General features: G+C 39.9%; 1 protein-coding gene across 2 annotated transcripts in view; it reads left to right on the forward strand.

Annotated features, from left to right (window-relative positions):
* The first annotated feature begins 3,016 nt into the window (after window positions 1–3,016).
* The window catches only part of ENPP5 (ectonucleotide pyrophosphatase/phosphodiesterase family member 5), a 299,411-nt gene continuing 284,897 nt past the window's right edge, over window positions 3,017–17,530 (forward strand). For both annotated transcript variants that reach the window (XM_044062643.1, XM_044062644.1), the window contains exon 1: window positions 3,017–3,103. The gene's annotated coding sequence lies outside the window, so the exon portion shown is untranslated. The remainder of the gene's footprint in view (window positions 3,104–17,530) is intronic.

The raw sequence follows: 17,530 nt of genomic DNA on the forward strand, positions 1-17,530 counted from the left end.
GTGATGTAGGTGAGGGAGGAGTTAGGTGATGCATCCAGTGGAAAAACATTTGGAGTTAGATTTCTGATTGTAGTGACTTTTGAGATGCTGTCTGAAAGTGGGAAAATAGAAGATTACTTTTAAAAGATGAGAAGGGATTATCAGAGTTTGTGTGAAAAATGTAGTAGTAGTAGTCAGTACCATGCAGTTTGGTTTGGGGGGGGGGGCGTCTGGAGTGAGGGAGTCAAATGGGAGAAGTTGTGGAGATTGTAGGGGGTGGTTTTGTTATGCAGTTTGGCAGCAAGGGGCAGGAAGACACCTGAATGACATAGCTTGAAATGAAGAGACCCTAAGAATATCTCAGCTCTGTGGGTGACTGGGAACTATCTGGCTTTGAAGAGTGTGGTACACGGGTATTCTGCTGTGGAGGGGGGCTTGAAATCAATTGTCAAGTTTTGTTTTCAGTGGACTGTAGAGTGGATGGGTTTGCTCTTAATACTGTTAAGATTTGTCTTTGATTGGCTGAGCGCTATGGTACAGTTGAAGGTTAGAGCTTTGGAAGATGAGATTTGAGTCTGGACACCCATGCAACAAAAATGTCACAAGGGTAATTCAGCAAGTATTTCTTTTGGGGCCTTTAAGTACCAAACGACAAACGTGCAGTTTTAGTAGTGGCCAGCAACCCAAAAACAGAAATAGTGAATCTAATAGCCTGAGGAGCAGCAAATGGAACAATGGGCTGTGCACCCCCCTCCACACACCCACATATACATTAAACTGAAAACACAAAAGTTTAGTGCCAAAGTCAGGGACTGATTGAGTTCCCAGGTATAACACCCAGATTCCACATCCACTATAGGGCTGCCACCTTTTCAAATGCCCAAAGTGGGATACTTTTTGTAGAAACGTGAGATTTAGCAGCATACCTCTCAACTGGTGGATTTCTTTGAGACAGTTACTCAGGCTATAGATAAGGGAAAGGAGGTACACACGGCTTACCTTGACCTTGCTAAAGCATTTGACACCATTCCCCATTCAGGTATTATTGATAAGCTCACCAGCCTGGGCATAAACCCTTACGTCACAAGATGGATCGCAAACTGGCTCTCAGACAGATCCCATAAAGTAAGAGTAGCGGGATCTATGTCCGAATCCAGACCAGTAACGAGTGGTGTGCCTCAGGGCTCTGTCCTGGGGCCTCTCCTGTTTGGCATATACATCTCAGAAGTACAGGCAAGCATGGAAGGGCTGTGGCTGACTAAGTTTGCAGACGACTGCAAACTGGGTGCTATAATAGAGTCTCCGGCCGACATGGAGATCCTCCAGAAGGGCCTAAATGAGACTGATGCATGGTGTCAAAGCCATGGTCTCAAGCTAAATGCAAAAAAATGCGTAGTAATCCCCTTTGGAAAAAACAGAGTACTGCAAACTACAACATTGGAGGTAATCCCCCGAAATCTGAAGAAGAAATAAGGGATCTAGGGACCCCAGTAGATAGTCAGCTTTCCTTTGATAACCATGTTGCCAAAGTGGTTAGAAAATCCTTCTATGTGACCCATCTGATCATGAAAGGGTTCACATCAAGATCTAAGGATTTAATGGTGCCCCTCTACTCTTCCCTCATCAGACCCATTATTGAGTACAATGCACCAATTGGAATGTACCTGGCTAGACATCTCCAGCAGCTGGAGAGACCACAGAGGTACCTAACCAAGAGGATTACTGGCCTCAAACAGTTGCCCTATGCAGCACGATTGAAAAAGCTAAGACTGTTCTCTGTTGGATACCGCTTTCTCAGAGGCGATCTCTGTCTAATGTACACAGCCATGTCCAACCCAGAATTGTTGAACATGCTGCATCTTAGCAAAACCAAATCTACTCGAGCTACACGCTCTAGGGATGTAAACCTCAACACAACAATGAATAGAACATGCTGGAGGGATAGATTCCCTTCGCAGAGACTTCCCTTACTATGGAACAGGGTCCCGATCTACACAAGACAGAGCCCCCTCACTCTTCAAGAGGAACCTTGATGAGTGGATGGGTAATAGAAAGTTCACACCGGGGATCACACCAACAGCACTACTAGATAGGGGCCAAGGGTACTAGCTGCTAGTACAAGGGTCTAGGGAACTACTAAAGGGGCGGTGAATACCGCACAACGTGGGTGGGCTAATATATGCCTTCGGGCAGATAGCCCAGTACCAACCTATGAACTGTACAGATTTTTGTAGAATGTCCAGATTTTTGTCTCATATTTTTGGCCATTTCTTATAAAATTGTGGTTTTCTGGCAAATCATTGAGGGTTGAAGTCAGAAAATAATGACATACATTTGAGTTTCAGACTTCATACCCTTCAGAAAACTAATGCTAACGCAAAATCTGTTATTCTATTAACTTTCTAAGTTTGTAAGAGCAATATTTAAAAAGTGTCTATTTTTGGACCTATGTCCCCCATTATTTATGGCTTTGTCCAGATTTCTTGCTCTAAGAGGCTGACAGGTATGTTTAGCAGGACAAAACATACCCACGACCAGTGCAAAAGACAATCCTTCCTTTTTTTGCCAAAATGAAAGTTTATTCTTGTAACATTTGAGCTGCTTATGCATTTTCATAAAACATGTAGGTGATTCAGATACAAAATAACTGTTTTATGTAATAAATTTAGTAAATATGTTTGTCCTAAAATCTCAGGACATTTGCCAAGTTTTATTTTTCCCCCCCCCGCAGGACACAGCTACCCAAAAAGACTGTCCCTCGAAAAGAGGAACAAGTTGTAACTCTAACTGTATAACCCTATATACAGTGTAAATGTCAGAAATGTTCTATAAGCAAAACCCACCTGTTTCCTGTATCTCCAGATCTCTATGACCTCATCCTACACAACACAAATTATAAACATATAGAGACGTACACAACTCGCCCGAAACCTCGTGTTTTGTTGGGTTGAGTGACAGGGAACTTGTTCAATCGTCGAATTCTGTTGCGGAGCAACCTCCGCCAACGCCCTTTCAATAGCCATTGAGGGGAGAGTAGCATAGTTATTTGCCAATCAGAGTGAGGAAGTTTAACAGCTGCTTTTCCGGATGTTGTTTTGGTTTCTCACAACTATGTAAAATAAAAGTAAGTACTGTAGTATATTTGCAGTTATTAAGTGTATTTAGTATCATTAGGTCAAAGATGTGTTAGTGACTGCGTTGTATCATACGTGGTTAAATTAAGTGTGCCATTGTGTTGTTCCTATTGATTAAGCAGCCTGTGTTCATCGTGTTGTACTAATATAAGCCGCTGAAAAATAGCATGACGATGATTATTTTCATGAGTACAGCTTGTCTGCTCTCCTTGTTACCGAACATCACTTAATCATTTAACAAGTATTAATATATTTTTTTATTATTTCATTAGCCTGTTTATACTTATAGTTAAATTAACCTTTTTAAAAGTGAACCGTAACCTGTTAATTGGGTGGTGTCAAGTCATCTCATCTTTGTTTCTGCTTTCACTTCCCTTGAAGGTAGCGATGAAACGACGAACTGCAAGGGACACTCAATTAGTGTGAAGTTAAAAATTCTTTACATGTACCCAGCCCCTAAATAGTATAATGGTTGATAGCGTGGATAGTTGGATGTGTGAGACGGAGTAAAAATAAGACAAATTGTGGCTGGCAGTCTCGATCTCTTGCTAGTGGAATCGGTGGACAGTGGCCTACAATTAGAAATGCCGTTTTGAAAGTGTTCTTTGCTGGTACTGCTCTTTCTGCAAAGAAAAAAAAAACTTTTAAAATTGTATTTCTACTTTATTTAATCCTTCCTCTCAAGTGTACCACGTTGTGAGGAACGTACATAAGTGCATATTCCTTGCAATTTGATATTGAAAGACTCTGTCACATATTCAGTGTTAAGATTGTTTTAACTAAAGTCCACGGTGTGTAGTATAAAACCAGTAACCATTTTAATAGTGTGTGTTTTCTGAATTGAACTTATTTGTAAGCGGTTATTAAGTAGTGTTCCACATTTTGGAGAGGGAAGGTTGACGTTCATGATACTTATTGTTTTGTGACATAACCTCAAGTGTTATAAAAGAGCAGGTTTTCAGAGACCTTGTTTGTTATAAATGGCAGCTAAAAAATAAAAGATCAGAAAAGGAATGATCCTGACAGTATGGACTTTTTAAGAGGAATTTGGAAGTCTGTTGTCTCTTACATCCTGGCCAGAAAAAGAGCGCTGATCTAGTTTTCATAATTATACATCTGTAGATATTGGTTGTTTGTGATCAGTGATTTGTGCAAGTTATTTCAGTGATTGCATATCCCTAAATTATTAAACAGCAATAAATGTAGGATAAGCAAGGGTATATTTAAGGCTAGAACTTGGAATGCTTTTCGTGAAGTAAATAAGATATACAAGCAACTGTGAACGTGTTTGTAGCTCCACCAAATTTCTCAATAAACAAGGAATTATGACACAGTAATGCTGACATAAAATATATTTCACTATGTAATAATAGGGTTGCCACCTTTTCAAACAGCCAAAGTGGGACATGTTTGGGGCAAACCTCAGATTTTACAGGCTGACACATACCCACGGTCAGTACAAAGGGTAGAACGTTTTTTGCTTAAATAATAGTTTATTCTTGTAGCATTATAGTTGCTTATTCTGTTTCTTATAACATTTAGGTATTTTAGATATAGAATAACTGTTTTATGCAACTATTACATAAAGTATACAATCTCAGGACATTTGCCATTTTTAATATTTTTTGTCAGGACACAACTGCCCAAAGAGGGACTGTCCCTCGCAAAGTGGGACAGGTGGTAACCCTATGTGTGTAAAAAAAAAAAAAGTGCAGTTTTGTTTTTGAGACCTGGCAGCTATGTATTGCCTAAAAGGAATGGCTGCATTTCAGGTTTTAAGTTATCACTGTAGACTGATCAGAAATGTATAACGAGTCAGCAGAGTTAGTTGTATATTTACGACTGCATTGAGAGTTCAGTATTTACAAACAAAATTAGGTGATATTTTTATATGTTCTGAAGCAAGTTTTTTTTTAATAGGAAATCTAAAATATTTCCAGGTTCCAAAAATAAATTTTGTACAGCTTAAAATATTACCTTACACACACAACAGATGCTATTTGGAGAAATGGTTAAGTCTCGGATTAAAATATTAGACTGCAAGGGTTATGTTACTCTGTTTACTAGATAAAATTGTGCTGTTAATAGAAAATTTTAATATATCTGACCTGCATTTCATATTTGTGACATATCTGTGACTGATTTAGTAGAAGTGCTAAACCACACATTTTTCTGTTTTTTAATTGTTAGTTCAAAATCTTTCCTTTTGCAAAACATATTTTGCCCGATTTGTGAAAGGCAGTAACTGCTACGTCTCTGAGGTACTCTGTGGAAAAAAAGTGAATATTTGGCAAGTTTGGAGTTAAAATTGGGAAGACTGCCAACATTCCCAAAGAGTGTTTGTCAAATAATTCAGTAGTCTTTTAAAAGTGTACCAAATTTTCAGTAGGTTATCATCATGAGATTCATGCACAGGAGGTTATTTTTTTTTATCATTCTGTGTGTAATATCACACTTCAAGACAGAACTGTGCATTGAGAGTCTGGGTAGAAGATGATAAAAAAAAAAAATGACCACATTAAGGTGATCTGAAATGTCCGTAGTAGTGCAGTGAATTAGCCTCATATTTCTGCCGTGCAAGTATGTACCTTAATTTGTGATCACTTCCTGAATGTGATTAAAGACAGTTTATGGTCTTGAGAACAAAGATGTTTGCCCTGTATCTCTGGATGGTAGGTAAGAGTAAAAGCGTATTATTGTGTAGGTGTGCATCTTTTTAGCAGTTGGGTTTAACAGATGTGCAGGCAATAGTGCTGCTATGGATTTTTTTTTCTACAGAGGAAGAACAAATTTTCTTTATTTCTGGAATTGGTGCTTGCAGATTTGGCACCACCATTGTCGGTAACTAGGAATGTTGATACTGGACAGCTGAGTGAAATTGTTTATTTGTGTTTAACATTTTTGTTTAACATTGTTGATACTATGTGGTAGAGCCCATTTTCTTCAGAGGTCTCCTTGAGAAAAGCCCCCAGAAATGAAATGTCAGTAAAAATACGACAAATTAATTTATAGAAGATTGATAACAAAATTATACTTGCAGAGCACTGTTAATTGTGATATTGTTAAACTAAAGTGTTACAGCAAAGCCATATTAATAATTTTAAAGGATAAAATGGTAAACAGTTGTCTGAGAAAAAAGATATTGTATAGAGGATAGTAATGTGAGTTGGACTGTAAAGTATATTTGGTGTTCATATATCAAATGTCCTTTGGACTTTGATACTTAATATAAGTTGAAGTCCTAAGAACATAATATTCTAAAAGGTAAAATTGGCATTTCAGCCAAAAAGGTCAACTGTTGTCATATAATCCAAAATATGTGTCAAAAAATTAAGAACTACCAAAGTCCCATATTTCAAATTTGTTTCACACAAACCGTGGACAAAGTATTCCTGCTTAATTCTCTCTCTCTGCCTCTCTCTCTCTGTCTCGACATGTAAAGCCAGGTTTAAGACTAATGAAAAATGATCAGATGATAAGAAAGGTACTTTTGTACACAGCCCCACCAGCAGTTATAGCCACATTGTCAATGGTGGGCACCCCTTATTGTTATGAAAAAATATATTACATATACTTGCATACGTGAAATTGTATAAAGATCACTAGCATCCTTCCATAACATTCAGTCAGCTGTAGCACACTTTAAATAATAGTACATATGAGAGTTTAAAAATATTAACCACCTGATAGCACAAGCTTAGAAAATATGAAAAATCTCTGTAGAAGTAAAAGTCATTTGAATAATACCACATTAAACAGAACTTTTACAAATGCATATATTACTGCACGCAAACAACTTTGCACGTTAGTGCTTCATCTATAAATGCAGTGTCTGCTGTCCTTGAAGAATCAGTTGTTTGTTGCATTAAAAGAATTGATATGCTGGGGATATTACCATAATGTTTTCTGAACTAAATCATCTGTGTAGTAGAGTGTGACTGGCAGGTAATGTCAACAGTAGGTAAATGAAGTTGGAAAGATTCATACCCTGCACCCTTGCTGGAGGAAGCAGCTTATGAACTGTTGGGCTTTACTCCTCTCCTTGCTGGAGGAAGCAGCTTATGAACTGTTGGGCTTTACTCCTCTGTGCTAACTGCCAAAGTAATAGGTTTTAACTAAATGCCGAAATCCTTTAAAACCTGATCTTGTAGGTAAGACTGTATCACTGCAAAATATACCCTCCTAGGTGAAGGTATAAATACCTTCCAAGCCCCACCACAAGATGAAAGTGGTAACTATGCCAAAGCTTACACTAAAGCCTTGTACATTCACTTGCATATGTGTATAAACTTGGCTGTACCAGATAGAACCAAAGCCAGAGCCCCATATAAAATCAAGCTGCTGTGGTGGACTTCTGCATCAGCAAACGCTTCAATAAATTCAAAAGGTCGCTGTCCAAGAAAACAGACAAGGATCCAACAATGGAAAAGCACTCTTCTCAGCCGTAACGGGCAAATAAGACAACTTGTCAAATCCTCCAAAAGCTCCTTTGAGAGAAACCTAGCAAATACCGCCAAGGATAATTGTAATGCCTTTTATAGCTGTGTACATAATCTAAAGGGTAGAACCCAAGCATGTGCAGAATTGGTGGCCAATGCTATCGCACACACTGACCCCACAGAGATAGCAAACTTGCTAGCAGATAGGTTTGGAGAAAATTTCACTCCCTTACCCCCTCCTAACTTATAACAACCCCCCCCCCACCTTACATATCTAAAGAGCAGGTCCTCAAAGCCCTGTCCAAGGCAAAGAACATGTCCTCTGTGGAACCAGATGACATCCCAGGCTGTCTTCTAAACGGGCTAAAACATGAACTAGCATCACCACTAAGTACCCTTTTCAATCGTAGTCTAAACACAGGCTTTGTACCTGCTGAATGGAGATCAACTACATAAAGGTGGCCTAGCAACAGACACAGGGATTAGTCTCATAAGCCTGACCAGCCTCATCTGTAAGGCCATGGAATGTATCCTTGTGGACCTCATAAATAAAGACTTAGGTGATCTCCAAACCCTGGATTCCTACCTCTAATGAAGGGCATATCCTGCCTGTTAAATCTGGTGGATTTATTTGAAAGTGTGACCAAGGCCACTGATGAGGGCAGATCTGTGCACACAGCATACCTCAACTTGGCAAAGGCTTTTGACACAATCCCACATTCAGGCATTACTGATTAAACTTGGCAAAACTGAATGTAAACCCCTTCATTGTAAGTTGGGTTGCCAGCTGAATTACAAACCAGACCGACACTATCAAATTGGGTGACTCCACATCAGCCAGCAGACCTGTTAGCAGGGTGCCACAGGTGTCAGTGCTGGGCCCCCTACTACTTGCTATATACTTCTCAGATGTTCAGCTCAAAACTAAAGGGTTGTGGCAAACCAAGTTTGCAGACGATTGCAAACTAGGGGCAATCACTGAATCCCCAAATGATGTCGGTATACTCCAGAATGGTCTCACAAAGACCAATGACTGGTGTATTAGTCATGGTCTCAAACTGAATGCAAAGAAATGCATCATTATTCCCTTCGGCACTAACAATGTCTCTTCACACTGTCAAATCAATAACAGTAACCCAAGTACCATTGAAGTGGTAAGGGACCTGGGATGACAGGTTGACAGCAACCTTACCTTCAACCACCATGTGTCTACCGTTGTAAGAAAAGCTTTCCATATACCTTAATTGATTAGTAAAGGCATCGCCGTGAGAGCAAAAGAAGTTGTAACCCCCTGTACTTAGCATTATCCAGCCCATAACTGAGTAAAACACCCCATTCAGTATGTACTGTATTAAGCATCTACAGCAAGTGGAGAGACTTGGAGGTTTCTAACAAAGAAGATTAAGGCCCTCCAGTGTGTGCCTTACACAGACTGACTAAAACCCCTGTCACTATTGTCCATATTGTAAAGATTTTGTAGGGGAGACTTGTGGCTGGCCTACAGGGCAACCCAAACCTAATAACTTACTGCATATCCGTAAATCAAATGGGTCTAGGGCTACCCATTCCAGGGACTTATGACGTTTGACTTAAAAACGACATGCTGGAGGGGACAGATTTATTTCCCAGCGCCTACCACATCTTTCAAAAAGGCTACCAATTCATGTGAAACCGAGCACATCTCTGACACTGTTCAAGAGGAACCTGGATGAGTGGATGGGGCACCATAAATTCTTACCAGGAATAATGCCCACAATCCTTCTGGACATGGGCAGTCATCACTAACTGTAGTCATGGCTGTTGATTAGTACCTGTATGGTATTGCATAGGGTTGAAATGGCTAGGCTGAAAATGACCTCTGGATCAGTAGCCTAATAGTCTTCTATGATCCTGTGACTATGCCTTAGTAACACATACTGGATGGTGAAGATCAGACTTCTGATCACCAGCTCAAATTTATGCAAACTATATGATCTAATGAATGTTAACCCCTTTGCAATTGCTGTATGCTGTAAAGACGGTACTACGAAAATGTGTTACTAAAATGCAACCTGATTAGACTATTACACAATCCAGGCCTATTGATGACTAAAGCAAAACAGTTAGACAATATAAATGTTGCGGCTTTTGTTCAGCAGCCAACAAGTCATACAAACCTCAGAAATATTACTGCATATAGCGTACTGTTTTTTTTTTTTTTTGGGGGGGGGGGGGTCTTGCATGGTTGCAGGATACCTGCATGTTGCTTTTGATCTCCCTAGGTCTTCTAGGCCATCAAGAATAGGTATCCCTTTTTCCACACTCGGTGTAGGTCTGACCTACTTGAATAGCAAGTAATGCTGTATTGTTGCAGCATAAACTTCCAGAGTGAACAGAGGTGGATCTCAGACAAATAGGGCCCTATGCAGGGTAATCATTCAGATCTCTGCCAGCCATTCCAGTATCATATTATTTGGCTGCCTCTTTTAAAATTACCATAATCTCCGTTCATATCTGGTAGCGTACATACAATTTTCCTCTTTACTTTTATAATCATCACATAGATTTGGATTTTATTTAAAACTTTAATTTAAAATTATACCGAAAAAACAGACAGCATTTTCTAAACAAAATGTCATAAAAACAGAATTCACATCAAGTGAAAATGTACATGACAACCCATTAAACTGCTAGAGACGTGTAGGGATGCATACTCGCATAGCATGTAGTGAAGTCAGTGGCGGCTGGTGACTTCAAATTAAAGGGGGGGCTGTAGGAGACATGGTTGGGGCGAAGGGGAAGGGGTGGAGCTATGCTCAAAACCACAACAACTGGAACTTGGGTGTCAAACCATCATTACGAGAGTCCAATCAAGACAAATGAAGTGTAGAAGAAAAAAAATATTTCAGTGCATTGGCTACATGACAACTTACTTAATATCTAGATGGAAACACAAAGGTTGTGAGGCATGAAAAAAATAAATTACTTAAATACATTACTGGAATGCCAGTCAAAATCAAGTATAAAAAAACAAGCAGCACTTGGCTCAAACTACTTCTCCTTGTACTGTAGTTCTAATTATAATTTATATTCAGCTTTATAAAATTACCAAGTAACATGCTGAAAGTAGCAATCTCTGTGATACCCCCACTTGTAAAAATGTTTCTTATCCAAAAAAGACCTGCTGCCTGACGACAACTATCTACTTGTTTCATGGAGAACACATGATCAAAGTAAAAAATGAACAGCGAACAAGAAACAAGCTCAAGATAAATTGCTTAAAGGATTACTGCACAAGTTATGGACCACACATGATAGATTGGCATTCTGTTTAGTTTACGGGTAAAGCCTGCAAAGATAACTGTCAGTCTCTAAAAATGTATTGAGCTTCTGAAAATACTGTAATCCTGTCCTTTATTACAAATACTGTCATATGCATTTCAATACCTAAGGCTTGTACGTTATCTAGTTATGTAAATATTCTCTGCATGGCAACAATGAAAAGGCTTTCAGTGTTAGTAATTCTTTAACAGTATGCTTATTAAAGCTTACTTGCATCTTACAATCTCCGACAAGCTTACCTAATGGTCATTAAAGCATTGCTACTTTAATACAGAGCAACAGGGCACTGCAACAGCATGCATTTTCTGAATAATAAGAAGCATAATCAACAGTATAAAAATATGACAGAAAACCTGAACATTCTGCAAAATCAAGGACAGATGAAAAGCCACGGTCATACTTGTGGTCTGCCTTGGATGTGGGAATACTCTGCACACTTACACTGCATAACTGCTTCTTGCCTTGCTTGGACACATCCAGAGCTACTACAACGGGGAGTGGAGTGCAAAAAGTAGGTCACAGTTTGAAATGAGAGGCTGATGGTGATGGCTCTGGCACACACACCTCTCAACCTCAGAGCAAGAAATCTAGACAAAGCCATACATAGAAGTAGGACACAGGCCCAAAAATAAAGTAGTAGGACACAGGCCCAAAAATAAAGACAATTTTAAATATTGCTCTTATAAACATAGAATGATAATAGAATAGTAGTAGGTCTTGCATTAGTATGAATTTTTGAAGGGTATGAAATCTGAAACTTAAATGTCTGCCATTATTTTCTAACTTCACTCTAATGATTTGCTACTAATTTGTCAGAAAACCACAATTTTATGAAAAACAGACCAAATATGTTATACAAAAATATAAAATTGCCACACAATACAGCTGGGAACCTGTCAAAGAAGGGACACCTTTTTAAAATTAGTACTGTTAACTTGAGCAGCTGACAAAATAAGAGCATCTACATGCATTTCTGAAATAAAAGTAATTTATAACTCTGATCATCAGAGTTATTTATAATTGTAAACCCTCCATGTTTTCTTCCAAAATTGCCTTGTTTGCAGAGGGATTATTAGGGGGAGAGCAACATTTTGAGCCAAAATTGGAGACAGTTGAGAGGTTTGGATATTCCTAATTCTATAAAGCGATTTATTTGCACGTACCTCTCAACCTCTTAATGCAGGAAATCTGGATAAGGCCAAATATATTGGGGGAACACACAAACAGTACTAAAAACAGATCTTGCTTTAGCATGCATTTTTCTGAAGGCTATGACGTCAAACTCAATGTCTGTCATTATTTAGTGACTTCATTCCTAAATGATTTGTCAGAAAACCACAAATTTTATGAGGAACAAACCAAAAAATAAGAAGCAAAAATCTATTCATTCTGCAAATGTCTGGACAGTTGAGAGGTATAGTTCAGCCGGGGCTGTCTGAGTTTGCTGCTCTTCACCACCTCACAGAATCATGGTCTAATGGAGCGCCCCCCCCCCTCCCTGCAGCCATTCCAGTGTCCCATTCCTTGGTTATTTTACCCCATTTGCCATAAACACTGTAATGTGCATACTGTTTTACTTCTGCAATGATATGGATTTCATTTGAAAGTTTTATTTTATATTTTACAGCATAAACCCTGATATCTGCTAAACAAAGCAATGCAGTCTCACAATGAAATAGACTTAGCATTAAAACTTCTCTGCCCTTGAAACTCACATTCATTGAAACGGCATTGAAACCCACATTCAAAGAAAATACATTTTGCCAGTGGCAGATTAATTTTGGGCTGTTTTCAAATTACAGGCCCCTTGAACACGAATACACCTTCCTGACTGTATTAAATTATATTCCTTGTACAATACAGTACAGTTATTAGAGGGCATTTTAAATTTATTGTTTTGAACATTTTTCCAGTAAACAATGAAACAAAATGCATGCACCAATAATGACAAAACTGCCCAATTCAAAACATTTCCATCATAAAAGTCTACTCAAACTTCTACAGCCCACCAGTATCAGTAAATACGCATGATCTCTGAAGAAGTAAAAGTTATCTAAATAATTCCACATTAAAGAAATCTGTTAACTAATGAAGAGGTTACTGCTAGCAAACAACTTTATATGTACCTGCTAGCAAACAACTTTATATGTACCTGTTGCCCTTGAGAGATACATTGCCTATGTTGCATTAAAAAAATGATAATGCTAGTAATATCGCAATAGGGAATGAATGGCAAACTGATAACAGGTTCATAGTTACTAGGTATCTTCACCAAACGAGGACTGCAGCATCCATCCCCTTTACAACAGAGTACAGTATCAGCAATGGATCTACCTATTGTGGGAGTAGAACCCACAGCCTTTTGCGTCAGAAGCAAGTACATTACCTGTTGTGCTATTTACAGCGTAAGCAGACTTGGCATAAGCAACACTAAACTTTTGTTCCCCTGTAGCTCTCAGCTCCTTGTAAAATCTACTCGGCATTCAGCTGTATCTCTGAACTTTAGGGCACCAGAAATCTGGAAAAAGCCAAAATTTATTTGGGGGGGGGACAAAAGCCCAAAAACCAGGGACACATTTTAAACACTGCTTGTATATTGTTGGAAAGTTGCTAGAATAAAATGCTGTGTTACCACCATACATTTCACTGCCAAGTATTGAACCCAGGACCCTGTGCAAAACAGCCAGAGCAACGTACCACTATGCCAAGTCATACTGAAACTTAAATGGCTACCATTTAGTGAATTCAGTTCTCACCATAGCTGTCAACATCTCAGCACAAAACACCTGAACAAAACCAATAATGGGGGAATACAGCCCCCAAACATATTCAGTGAGTTCAGTTATCACCATAGTTCTCAACCTTGGCACAAATAACCTGGACGAAGCCAATAATGGGGGAATACAGTCCAAAAAATATTGACAAATATCCACTGAGAACACCAGAGCAAACCCACACAAACACAGGGAGGACATGCAGACTTCACACAGAAGGCATCCCAGCCAAGAATCAAACCAGACAACCCATAGCTGTCAGGCAACACTACTGGCTATGTTAAGTAACAAAAATACAGAAACCACAAATTTTATGAGTAACAGAACAAATATGAGGCAAAACTCTGCAAATGTTTTACAAATGGTGGTGGGTAGGGAATTCAGGCTCTTGTCACTTGGGCCCAAGGTACAGGGTTCAAGCTTTATTCTCTACCTACCACACACACGCACACTTCTCTGTCCTCCATAAGCACCCTACCTGTCTCAGCTATGTCCGCTGCAGTGATCACCTGTCCTCAGCCCAGCTCCTCTGTAGTGATCCTGCAGCCCAGTTGGTCTTCCATAATGGCCTGTGCATGCTGTTGGGTCTCCTGTGAGATGTGAGGAGGCTGGCGCCTCTTGCTGTTGGTCCAGCCTGCGGGCGATGCAGTCCGGTGACCTTCCGGTTTGTACGGTCGTCACCACACAGACCTCTGGGCTGAAGGGAGGAGTTTCCTGCCTTCCCTATCTGGACTGCCTAACAGAGCAGTCTGGAGCTCAGGAATGCCTGAGCATGCGTGCTTGGAGTTCTGGTCTGCCTAACACAGCAGTCAGGAACTAAGCACGCATGTGCAGAGCCTTAGAATTTTTTAAATTTTAATATGTTCTACGGTGGGGGGAATGGGGAATTTATTTTATCCATTTTACAGGTGGGGGGCTGCAGTCCCGCAGACCTATAGCACGAGCTGCCCCTGAGTGAAGTACTAATTAGAGTCTGTGTAAAGGGTGCAGGAATTCAAAAGACAAATGTATAGCACAACCACCAAAGCACTGTAAAACACCTGGGACAGCCCATTGGACCAAAGTGTCATTTTTCAGGAGCAGCCCAGGAGTACTGTCTGGTGAAGTAACTTGACAGAATCACACAGAAGACAAATGAAGGCTGAGGAAATCAAACCATGTACTTCAGGAAGCAGTTCTTAACTCATAGACGTAGTCCTCTGCACTTAATGACAGACAAACTGTTGCTGTCCAAACATCGCACATTTCACACCTGTGCTATGTATTCTTAGTTAAAATATTAACATTAACCTTGACTTCATGTTGTCCAGGTATTTGCAGCTAAATAATAAACTCCCCGTTAACATTAAAGAAAACGAGGATCACATCCAAAGAACATGGCTGATGTGATGTTGCTCCTGTTTGCTACAGTAAATTCTCTTTCTTTACACCATAACTTCAGTGGTTCATATGGGCTAGTTACTAGACTTGTAGTCCAGGGGACCAGTGAAAAGACTAGCCCAGATTTCCAAGTGCCCAATAACACTGTCTGGTTAATTGATACTCAAGGCGAGAGCATAAATATGAAGCAAAATCAGATATATTCTGCAAAACTGGAGACAAAAAAAAAAAAAAAAAAAAAAAAAACAGCTGCTCTGTCACTTTTTTATCAGAACAGGTTTTGCATCACCGTGTATTGTGTGAACTACAAAAACTGTGAAACTGTAATGATTGACAGTAATCCTCAGTGATTTAGTAAAGGAGAAATTTGAGTGCGGGACTAAGGCTCTTTTTACTTGTTTATTGACTTGCCACTTAAGACATAGGCAAACATACATTTATATAAAAGAAAAAAACAAATTTGAGAATTTTTGCCTCAAAGGACAACCACAAAGCAGTCTTTAGCTATGTCCGCAACCTCAAAGGCAATACACAATTCTATGCTGAGCTCATGGCAAGTGGAGCCAACTATACTGAGCCAGAAGATATAGCAAAGCCTCCTGGCTGATAAATTTAGCTCCAACTTTACCCCTCTCTCCCCATCAACCTTTCCTCAGGAAATGTCATCAAATATAACTCCCCCCCCCCCCCCTACTATCACTAGGGAACGGGTCCTTAATACCGTCTCTTAAACCAAGAACATTGCATCAATGGGCCCAGACAATATCCCAGGATGCCTTCTAAATAGCATGAAACATGACCTATCAGGGCCTCTGGAATTACTGTTTAACTTAATCCTCCAAACGGGCTTCATGACTCGTGATTGAAGAAAGGCAACAGTCCTCATTCTGCACAAAGGTCGGCCGTCTTCAGACCCTGGAAACTACAGACCCATGAGTCTTACTGGGCTTGTATATAAAGCTATGGAAAGAATTATAACGGAGATGATCAATGGAGATGTAGTAAACCTCCAACACTGGACCCAGTCCAATTTGGTTTCGTCAAGGGCAGATCATGCCTACTCAACCTGGTGGACTTCTTTGAGAAGGTCACCAAAGCAATGGATGAGGATAAAATCGTTCATACTGCCTGACCTGGCCACAACATTTAAGAGTACTCCACTCAGGCATTGGCATTGTTGACAAACCAAGAGATTAGGTACAAACCCGTATGTCACCTGGTGGATAGCCAATTGGCTCAGACACGATCCAGGAAGTTGGAATTAAGAGTCCATCTCTACAAAGAGGCCAGTCACAAGTGTAGTCCCTCGGGGAACAGTCCTTGGACCTCTCCTTTTTGGCATTTACTTCTCTGAATTCAAGATCAATGTAAGTGGTCTCTGGCTGCCTAAATTTGCAGTTGATTGCAAATTAGGAGCTGCCATTGAATCTCCCTGACACAAATGTTCTCCAGGAGGGGCTGACACAAACAAACAACTGGTGTCAGAGCCATGGACTAAAACTAAATCCCAAGGAATGCATACTATTATCCTTTGGGAAGTCATTCATCCCTGGTAACTATCATATTGATAACACAACCTTTAGAGGTGACCCAGTAGTCGGGGACTTGGGGACACACACAGATAGTAGTTTAGCCTTTCACCATCATGTGTTTACAGTGGTGAGGAAATCAAAGTCCAGGGTAGTGTGTTGTTTGTATTCGGCATTCATCATCCCTACAGTTGAGTACAATGCACCATTTGGTATGTACTTAACCAGGCATATCCAACAATTGGAACGTCCACAGAGATTCCTCACTAAAAGAATCATAGGAATCATAGGTTAGTACTAAGCTAACTGCACTTGAGAGCCATTGTAAGCCTAGCCAATTATCCCTTGTGAGACTCAAACCCTGCACCTTGTGCTTGTAAGGCAAACACCTTAACCATTAGGCCACGCTCCCAAATGGAGGACATAAGTAAAATGTCCTGTGCAGACCGCCTCAAGAACCTATCCCTGTATTTTGTCTCCTACAGACTTTTGAGGGGAAATCTATGCCTGGCATACAGGGCATTCAGACCCCACTTCAATGGACGCCTTCATATCCACAAAACAGCATCAGAATTACCCATTCTAAAAACTTAATCCTTAGCTGTGATATAAATAGGACCTGCAGGACAGATGTATCTCAGAGACTACCCTGTCTATGGAACAGGCTTTCCATCCACGTGAAGCAGAGTTCCTCCCTAACCCAATTAAAGTGCAACTTGGACAATTGGATAGGAAACCGGAAATTCATCCGTACCAGGCCCATGTTTACACTTATCAAGGGTATCAGAACATGTCAGAGATTTGGGATGCATGGCTAGGCTTAAAAAGGCCCTTGTGGTCGTTAGCCTAGTAAGCACCTATGAATCTGTGTTCACGGTTACAAACATTATATATCACACACATTATCAGCTTATCCCACTTGACCCATGACCTCTTCCCCTTCCAGATAAAATCCTTTCACACTTTATTAATTA

The sequence above is a fragment of the Protopterus annectens genome, chromosome 2.part1, assembly GCF_019279795.1.
Source record: "Protopterus annectens isolate FY-2018-M chromosome 2.part1, PAN1.0, whole genome shotgun sequence".
Lineage (NCBI taxonomy): Eukaryota > Metazoa > Chordata > Ceratodontiformes > Protopteridae > Protopterus > Protopterus annectens.